The sequence below is a fragment of the Chrysochloris asiatica genome, unplaced genomic scaffold, assembly GCF_000296735.1.
Source record: "Chrysochloris asiatica unplaced genomic scaffold, ChrAsi1.0 scaffold00113, whole genome shotgun sequence".
In the NCBI taxonomy this organism is placed as follows: Eukaryota; Metazoa; Chordata; class Mammalia; order Afrosoricida; family Chrysochloridae; genus Chrysochloris; species Chrysochloris asiatica.
In genome coordinates this window covers 2,998,794-3,008,635 of record NW_006408631.1, presented here as the reverse complement: position 1 = coordinate 3,008,635, position 9,842 = coordinate 2,998,794, and the positions used below count along the sequence as shown (strand labels likewise).

General features: G+C 38.5%; 1 pseudogene; it reads right to left on the bottom strand.

Moving 5' to 3' along the window:
• Positions 1 to 2,937, bottom strand: part of LOC102836214 — a 3,968-nt pseudogene extending 1,031 nt beyond the window's left edge.
• Positions 2,938 to 9,842: the final 6,905 nt, after the last annotated feature.

Below are 9,842 nucleotides of genomic sequence, written 5' to 3'. Positions count from 1 at the left end.
TAATGAAACAAGCTATATGAATGGTTGAATGTGAAGCTGATGATGTGCCCTGTAAACTTTCACTCAATGCAACATAAAAACATTTAATTAAAAAACAAAAAACAAAAAAACCTTTGTTAACTTTTATATACATTTTCAAAAAAATTATATGTACTTTTAGTTATAGTATAGAAACAGCTTTGCATACTGCCAGTTTCACTTATGTGCACGCAACTGAGCAATTTCTCTATTTATACTTTTTAATGATGGAAATGTTCTCATCAAGTCAATATACCATAATTTATTATTGCTGGGCAAGTAGGTTCTTTCCCGCTTTTCAGGACTATACATAATTCTGTAATGAACAGTCGTGGACACATAGCTTTTTCTTCTGGGAATACCATTTTCTTCAGATAAATTCTCAGGGGTGGAAGTAATAGATCAAAGCAGATGCACATTTTTTCTAGCTCATGAAATTTATTGCCGTTTCTTTGAAAGAGATACTACTACATTTATTTTTAAAATGTGCATGCCAGTTTATATTGCCACCAATGTAGCTGTGGAAAACAAGCAGTTTAGGATGGCAGAGCCTTCCCTGGTTCATTCTGGTTCCCTAGGCTCAGCTTTCACTGCCCTCACAGCCGTTCCTACCCTCCCCACACACTCATCTTTTCATTCCTGGAATGTTTCACAGTCTCCTGTTGCCATTCCTTCACACACACTGTTCCTTTTGTTGCAACACTCTACCCCTGTTCAAGTCTCAGTTTAGCTGTTAATCTATTTAAGGCTAAGTATCCCGACTCCATGGCACATAACCACCACCACCATCCCTCCTCTGAAGGAGCTCTGGTAGTGTAGTGGTTACAATTCGGGCTGCAAACCTCAAGGTCAGCAGTTCGAAACTACCAGCTGTTTCACGGAAGACAGTTGAGGCTTTCTGCTCTGGTAAAGATTAACAGGCTCAGGAACCCTATGCTGGCTCACAGTGAATTAGAACCGACTCTATGACATACCACCACCTCCACTATCCCTCCTTTATATTCCACCATCCCTCCTCTCTCTGGACTCACATCTTTAAAGCCCAATTCCTCCAGTTTGCAGTCTGTACAGTTCATAGTGTCGAGTATGAGTTTGTTCTTGCAAGTCTTCCAGTTTGTACAAATGAGCATTTCCAGGAGTTTAATTAGTTCTCAGTGGTTCTCACTTTCCACTTATACGGCACCCTAAGGATACTGACAAACTGTGACAATGTTATTTCCAACTTTTATCTCATTCATACTTCCTACAACAGCAAATGGTAAACGAGCATTCATTGAAGAATTGATTTTAGCAATAGTTTCATCATCTGTTGGCAACTTGTTTATCTGGACACCATTACTAATAACTAATTCACTCATGAGCTTGATCTTAAATTTCTGTAACTCAGTTTTAGAAATTGCATCTGCTTTGGCAATCACTGGTATAATGTTCACCTTATCATCCAGGTTCTTCATAGTTATGAGATCAAGTGTCTTCAGAGTGTCCTGTAGGTGAAATGAAGTAAAGACACACATGGATGCAGGAATCATGGTAGTTACAGAGACTCTGCTTAATCTTCAGTTCTTATTGGAGATACGCCTCAAACTGAGCATCTACGTAGTCAACTATTGGCTGGCAGCTCTCTCTTTTGTTTATTTTGCCACCAAATCTCACTGCATTCACTATGGTCAACGTTACTTTCCTAGAGTCTGGAGTTTGTATGTCTGAGCGAGCCTAAAGTCTAAGGTGGAGAAAAGTGTGAGGACTAATGATCTTCAAATTAGTATTAAACAATGTGTCAATCAGTGACTCATGATCTTCAAATTAGTATTAAACAATGTGTCAATCAGTGTGGATTTTCCAATTCCAGCTTCCCCCACAGAGAGGATATTAAAACAGAAACCTTACTGAATAGATCTAATATTCCTAAACAAGTTCAAATCTAATAGAGCAATAGAGACTAGGGGAATTCCCAAGACTGTCTTGTACTCATTTAAAAACCTTTGTTAGTGGCCAGAGACGGGTAAGGATCACGTGGAACCTCGGCTACTTGGGACAGAGACATTGCCATGATGCAATGAGTCTCAATGACTGGTAGGACTGAGGAATTCGCACTGACCACCTAAGACAGGCAGCGTCCCTTAAACAATCAATAAATAAGGAGGACTCAGATGCAGACAGCACAGACCCGGTCAGGAGGCCAAGCCCCTGTGGGCCCAAGCGTTGTTGACCGTCCAAACCATAGGCTCTGAGGATCAGACTCTAGCCACCTAGTAGACATAACAAACTGTCCCTCATCTGATTATTCAGTAATGCTGTTAGGAATCTCATACATGAGCCCTGGATATCCACAGACAAATGTAAAAACCTCCCCTAAAAGCCGAGACTGTAAATTCCAATAAGCCAAGTCCCCCCCCATCCAAAAAAAAAAAAAAAAAAAAGCTAAAGAGGATAGAGAGAAACACTGTAAACTGATGATATATAGCGGGGATAATAATCAATGTAATGAAACAAGCTATATGAATGGTTGAATGTGAAGCTGATGATGTGCCCTGTAAACTTTCACTCAATGCAACATAAAAACATTTAATTAAAAAACAAAAAACAAAAAAACCTTTGTTAACTTTTATATACATTTTCAAAAAAATTATATGTACTTTTAGTTATAGTATAGAAACAGCTTTGCATACTGCCAGTTTCACTTATGTGCACGCAACTGAGCAATTTCTCTATTTATACTTTTTAATGATGGAAATGTTCTCATCAAGTCAATATACCATAATTTATTATTGCTGGGCAAGTAGGTTCTTTCCCGCTTTTCAGGACTATACATAATTCTGTAATGAACAGTCGTGGACACATAGCTTTTTCTTCTGGGAATACCATTTTCTTCAGATAAATTCTCAGGGGTGGAAGTAATAGATCAAAGCAGATGCACATTTTTTCTAGCTCATGAAATTTATTGCCGTTTCTTTGAAAGAGATACTACTACATTTATTTTTAAAATGTGCATGCCAGTTTATATTGCCACCAATGTAGCTGTGGAAAACAAGCAGTTTAGGATGGCAGAGCCTTCCCTGGTTCATTCTGGTTCCCTAGGCTCAGCTTTCACTGCCCTCACAGCCGTTCCTACCCTCCCCACACACTCATCTTTTCATTCCTGGAATGTTTCACAGTCTCCTGTTGCCATTCCTTCACACACACTGTTCCTTTTGTTGCAACACTCTACCCCTGTTCAAGTCTCAGTTTAGCTGTTAATCTATTTAAGGCTAAGTATCCCGACTCCATGGCACATAACCACCACCACCATCCCTCCTCTGAAGGAGCTCTGGTAGTGTAGTGGTTACAATTCGGGCTGCAAACCTCAAGGTCAGCAGTTCGAAACTACCAGCTGTTTCACGGAAGACAGTTGAGGCTTTCTGCTCTGGTAAAGATTAACAGGCTCAGGAACCCTATGCTGGCTCACAGTGAATTAGAACCGACTCTATGACATACCACCACCACCACTATCCCTCCTTTATATTCCACCATCCCTCCTTTATATTTCATAGTCACCATTTCTAGGCACTATAGGATAAAGCACTGTGGCACTGTAGGATAAAACACTGGACTACAAGGTTGGTTTGAACCACAGTCACCAGCCGCTCCTTAGAAACCCTAAACAGGGTTACTATGAGTCAGAACCAATCCCAAGGCACTTAACAACAACAGCAACATAACGAGTCCTATTATAGTACTTGTAACTTTGTGTTATAATTGATTGGCTGCTTTTCTGATTTCTAGACAACACCAGGTCTATCTTGTTCATTGTTGTGTTTCTAATGTCTAGCACCCGTGGGACTCAATAACTTGTATTTTAAATGAAAACAAAACAAAACTAAAGAAGCCCAATCAAAGAGATGGCAGGCGTGGGGGAGAGGGGAATGTAATCTGTCAGCAAGGTTATTTGCATTTAGAAATTTAATTCCACAAATAGTTATGGAATATATGACACTGAGTTAGATGCTATAAGTGCAGTAGATCTTAAGAGGGAAAAGACTTGGAATCTTTGTTTTTAAAATTAAAGTTCATTTAAAACTGAGAGGAGTGGAAGAGAAGGGAATAGAATATTTTTCTGATGGAGAGGAAATTGAAAAAAATGTGCTGATGGGCTACAAGAGAAATGTTTTCCTCTTTTAGTGGCTAGGAAAGAAGAGGAGAAGGCAATATATGAGAATAGTAGGAATTGAAATACTTTTCAGTAGAAAAAACTGTCAACATTAACAAATCATGGCAGGAAAAATTATGTCATTGGAGTTACAGTATAGTATGTTGTCGTTAGGTGCCGTTGAGTTGGTTCTGACCCCTAGAGACCCTGTAAAGGGTTTCTGTGAAGCAGCAACACAGAGTACAATAAATTGTGCTACTGTTGTTCTTAAGTGCCATCAAGTCAGTTCTGACCCATAGCAACCCTGTATAGGTTTCCAAGGAGCAGCTGGTGTAGTTGAACTGCGAACCTTGAGGTCCAGTGCATTGTCCTGCAGCACTATACCAGGACAGCACCTATTTGTTTGCCTATCCTCTCCTAAACTCTAAAATTTACATGGGTAAGGAATGTATCTTACTGATATTCATATCCAGCGTCTGATGCCCTGGGAAGGAAGTGGAGACAGAGAGATAAAAAGAAAGAGATGGGGAGAGAGAGAAAGAACCGAATCTGTCAAATACAGACTGAGTGTACTTCAACATCTGTATGGATGAGAGATAGATATGATGATCTGATGCACTTCATGTTGTGTCCCAATTCGTGAAAAGTGATGCATTGAATGTCACCATATTAGTAATTTACTCCTACGCTTTGTTGGTATGTCATTGTGAAGAGAGGGGCGTTATAGTGATTGTGGGGGAGTGTGTTTGTACCTTATAAGTAAAAGAAAGAAAGGCAGGAGAGAAGTGAAAATAACCTTTGTTCCCTTGGTTATGAAGCTATTGGCAAATACTATTGTTGTGTGCCAGGGAGTTGATTCTAAATCACAATGTCCCTTTATTTTAGTACAGAGCAGTGCTGTCCAATGGATAAGCACTGGACTTCAAGCCACAGGGTTGGCGGTTCGAGCTCACCAGCCGCTCTGTGGGAGAAAGATGAGGTTTTCTGATCCTGCCAAAATTTACAGTCTCAGAAACACTATACAGGGTTGCTATAAATTGGAACCAATTTGAAGTTACTTAGCAACAACAACAACAGTAGTTACATTAAAAAAATAAAAGCAAACAGATGAAATTCTATTTAGCAACATTTTGTTTAATGCAACAAATTAAAAAATAATATCTCTATATGTAATCATAACCATGAAAATACAAAATAAAATTATTAATGAGTTAGTTTACATTAAAAAAAATTGAAATCTTGACCATGCAGTATGCATTTTGCATTTATAGCACTTCTCAATTTGGTTAGTAATTTTTCAAGTTTCAATAGCCACATGTGGCTAGGTGTTATTATGAAAGATAGCAAAGGCCTACTGGAAGAGGAAATAATCCAACCACATGAATTAGGAATGAGTTTGAAATTCGTTTCTTTATGTAACCTTGTTTCTAGACAATGAGATTTTTACAAATTGCTTTCTTCACCTTGTTTTCTAGTGAATGTTTTATTTAAGACAGTTGCATTTACAACTCATATAGGAAGGAAAATAGAGATTGATGAAAATGGAGATGTGTTTGGATACTATGATTACTGGAAATTAAATGATACTGGTGAGATTGCCTTTGGGAAGGTTGGAGAATATATATTCACAGATTCTAAGTTTGAACTTGTCATCACAGAGAATGCAACATTTTGGAACATTGAATCATCAGAGGCCACTTACTCTGACATTTTATTTGTATACATAGAGAATTTCATTTTTATCATTAATATTTCAAGCATTTAGGGACTATTGAACACAGCATTGAACACTAAGTCACTTTTTGATTCATATCTTTTGTTTTTGATTAATATCTTTTGTTTTTGAGACATTTTTCTTGGATGGAAGTTTTTTAAACATTTGTTTTTTTCTTCTTCTTCAAGTCCTCCAATTATACTTACATTTAGTCTCCTCTTCTGTCTTCTGTCCGTTTATTTATTTCATTATCGTCCTCTTGGTTGTTTTTCTTTTATTCAATGGTCCTTATTAAAGTTTCATTAAGTATATTCTTTCTGAAACACCTTGCAATTTTTAATCTTAATATCTGAAATGGTTTTGTGTTTTTTCTTTAGTTTCTTCCTGAGTACAGTTAACTTCAGAGCAATTTCTTCCAATTTTTTTTTTATCCCTTTCTGTTAGTAGTTTTAAAACTTGATTCAAGATTTAAAAACATTCTTCAAGTGCTTTTCTGAGAAATGCTATGTTACAATATTTTTCTCTTATTGGTGCCTTCCTCTTCCTGGCCCCCAGAGGGTAATTTTAACCTGTTGAAATGTTTTAATTTTCTGTGGTAGTCTTGTGTGCAGGCACACTTCTATTTTTGGTTATTTTTATGGAAAAGGGTAAGAGCGTTGGGTGACAAGATTCCTACTTCAAGACTGCTCTCTTCTGTTAGTATGTTGTTGTTTAGTGCCATTGAGTTGGTTTTGACTCATAGCAACCCTGTATAGGGTTTCTGAGGAGCAGCCAGGTTTGAACCAACGAAACTGTGGTTAGGAGTCCAGTGCTTATCCTACAGTGCCACACCAGGACCCTTTTGTTATTATTATGTTGTTGTTGTTAAGTGCCTTCATACTGGTTCTGACTCACAGCGACCTTATAAAAGGTTTCTGAACTGCTGCTCTTGTGGTTCACAATCCAGTGCTTTTCCTGTAGCACCACACCAGGAGTCTTTTGTTAGTATGTTGCTGTTGTTAAGTGTCATCGAATTAGTTCCCACTCATAGTGACCCTGTATGTGGTTTTCGAGCAGATGGTGAGCTTGAACCACTGAGCTTGAGTTCAAAACAACTTTGCAGTCTAGCACATTAACCCACAGCACTACACCAGTTTAATTTACTTAATCGATGTCTTTTTTTTTTTTTTTGGGGTAGTAGGGAGCAGTCTTTCTTGTATCTTTTGATTTTACACTTTCTCTTATTTTTGCAGAATCTTTAATTTCATTTTCTTATTTAATATATTTTCCCCCTCTCTTTATACCTTCTGGACCCACTGAAGCAGTGCCTTCCTGAAACTGTTTTATGAGTTCAAGTCCTCTTTCTAAAGCCAGTGCAGAATCTAAAAGGGTTTGGGACTTTTTTCATCTTGTTGTTAGGTGCCATCAATACCAATGTATAGTGACCTTATGCACAACAGAATGAAACACTGCCCAGTCCTGCATCAACTTCACAATTATTGCTACACTTGAGCCCATTGCTGCTGCCACTATGCCAGTCATTCTTGTTGGGGATCTTCCTCTTTTTCCCTGACTCTCCACTTTACCAAGCATGAAGTCTTTCTCCAGGAACCGGTCCCTCCTGATATGTCCAAAGTGTGAGAGATGAAGCCTGGCCATTCTGGTTTCTAAGGAGATTTCTGGTTGTACTTTCTCCAACATAGATTTGTTCGTTCTTTTTGCAGTTCATGGTACTTTAAATATTCTCCACTAACACCATAACTCAAGGAGCTCTGGTAGCATAGTGGTTACGAATCGGGCTGTGAACTACACAGTCAGCAGTTGAAAACTACCAGCTGTTCTGCAGGAGGAAGATGAGGCTTTCTGCTCCCATAAAGATCTACAGCCTCGGAAACCCTATACAGGGTCGTTATGAGTCAGAACCGACTCCACAGCACATAACAACAACAACAACAATACCATAACTCAAATGTATCAATTGTTTTATGGTCTTATGTATTCATTCATTTTTTTTTTTTTTAAGTTTTTATTGTGAATTGTGTGATATTTTATAAGGGAGAATATCAGCTTTACATTCATCCTATCATATTACATTTCATTGCAATGACTACAATGATCCCCTCCCTGAATCATCAAACAACCAAAGGGCACACCCCGCAAGCCTACCCTCCAGTCGTCAGCACACAGCCCCTCTCCCTCCCTGAGTCCAGAGTCCCCAGCCACTCTCCCTCTCCATGTCATAGTCTCTGCCTCCATCTCTGGAGTAACTGCATCACTGGATAAGGTTGACTGTGCAGTTTAGTTCCTCTGTATCTTTGTCTTTCTGGTTGTTCTATCCCCTTTTGAAAATCTCCCACTATAATTGTAGATTTGTCAATTTTTTTCTTCAATTCTAGTAGGGTTTGCTTTGTATTTCTTGGTGCTCTTTCATTGGGAGTGTAGATATTTATTATGGTTATGTCATCTTGCTCCTTGGAGGCCAAGATAGCTAGGCTTCATCTCTCATACGTTGGACACATTGTCCAGAGAGAACAGTTGCTGGAGAAGGATGTCATGCTGGGTAAGGTGGAGGGTCAGAGAAAAAGAGGAAGACCCCCCAACAAGATGGATCAGCCAGGTGACATCACTGATGGCATCAAGTGTGGTGGCGGTAGTGAGGTTGGCCCAGGATCGGACATTGTTTTGTTCTGCTGTGCATGGGGTCGTTATGAGTCGGTTCTGACTTGATGGCACCTGACAACAACAACAACATCTTGCTTAATTGACCCTTTAATCATGAGATAGTGTCCTTCTTTATCTCTTAGGCTTGTTTTTGCCTTAAAGTTTATTTTATCAGCAATTAGTATTGCCACTCCTGCTTGCTTTTTTAAATTGCAATTACCTTGGTATATTTTTTTCCATCCTTCAACTTTTAGTCTGTTTTTGTCTTTGTGTGTAGGATGTGTCTCTTGTAGGCAGCATTTTGAAGGGTCTTGTTTTCTTATCCATTCTGCCACTCTCTGTCTCTTCACTGGTGTATTTAATCCATTGACATTCAGTGTAATGATTGATTGTTGTTGTTAAGTACTGTGGAGTCAGTTCTGACTCATAGTGACCCTGTACAGGGTTTCTGAGGCTGAAAATCTTTATGGGGGCAGAAAGCCTCATCTTTCTCCCACAGAAGGGCTGATAGTTTTGAACTGCTGACCCTGAGGTTAGCAGACTGATTTGTAACCATTATGCTACCAGAGCACCTTGTAATTATCGATAGGTATTAATTAATTGCTGTTATTTTATAAATTTTTTGTGATGCTGTTCGTTCCTTTGATCTATATACCTTCTTGTGCTGAGTTCATGTTTTTTTGTGCTAGTTCTTGTCAGTTTCTTCTTAGTTTTAATGTTTCCTAGTTCTGCTTGTCTCTTAACTTTCATGGTAAGTTGTGAAGTATTAACTTTCTTTGACTTAGGCTATTAACTTTTAGTCTATTAACTTTTCCCTCCATTTAAGACAGTCTATTGTATCCTGCAATCTACCTGAGCTCCTCACCACCTGGATCTCTGTTCCTATATTTTTTTCCTTCTTTAACATTGTTATTATTTTAATGTTTGATTAGCCTCACAAGTCCTCTGAATTTGTTGTCGTTATTTTGTTATGTTCTGAACTCTGTTAAATATTGACTGAGTTTCAGGTGGTGTTGCCACATCTGTCAATCTCTGGTTGTTGTCTATTCTTGTTGGTTTTCATTCCAAAGAACTCCCTTTAGGATGTTTTGAAGTACTTGATTGGCTTAGACAAGAGCTCTTAGCTTCTGTTTATCCTGGAATGTTTTGATTGCACCATCGTATTTGATTGACAGTTTTCCTGGGTAGCCAATTCTTGGTTGGCAGTTTTTTTTCTTTTAGGGTTTTATATATGTATCCCCATTGTCTTCTTGCCTGCATAATTTCTGCTGAGAAGTCAGACCTTAATCTGATTTGCTTGCCTATGTAAGTAACTAACTGCTGTTAGTATTCTCTCCTAGTCTG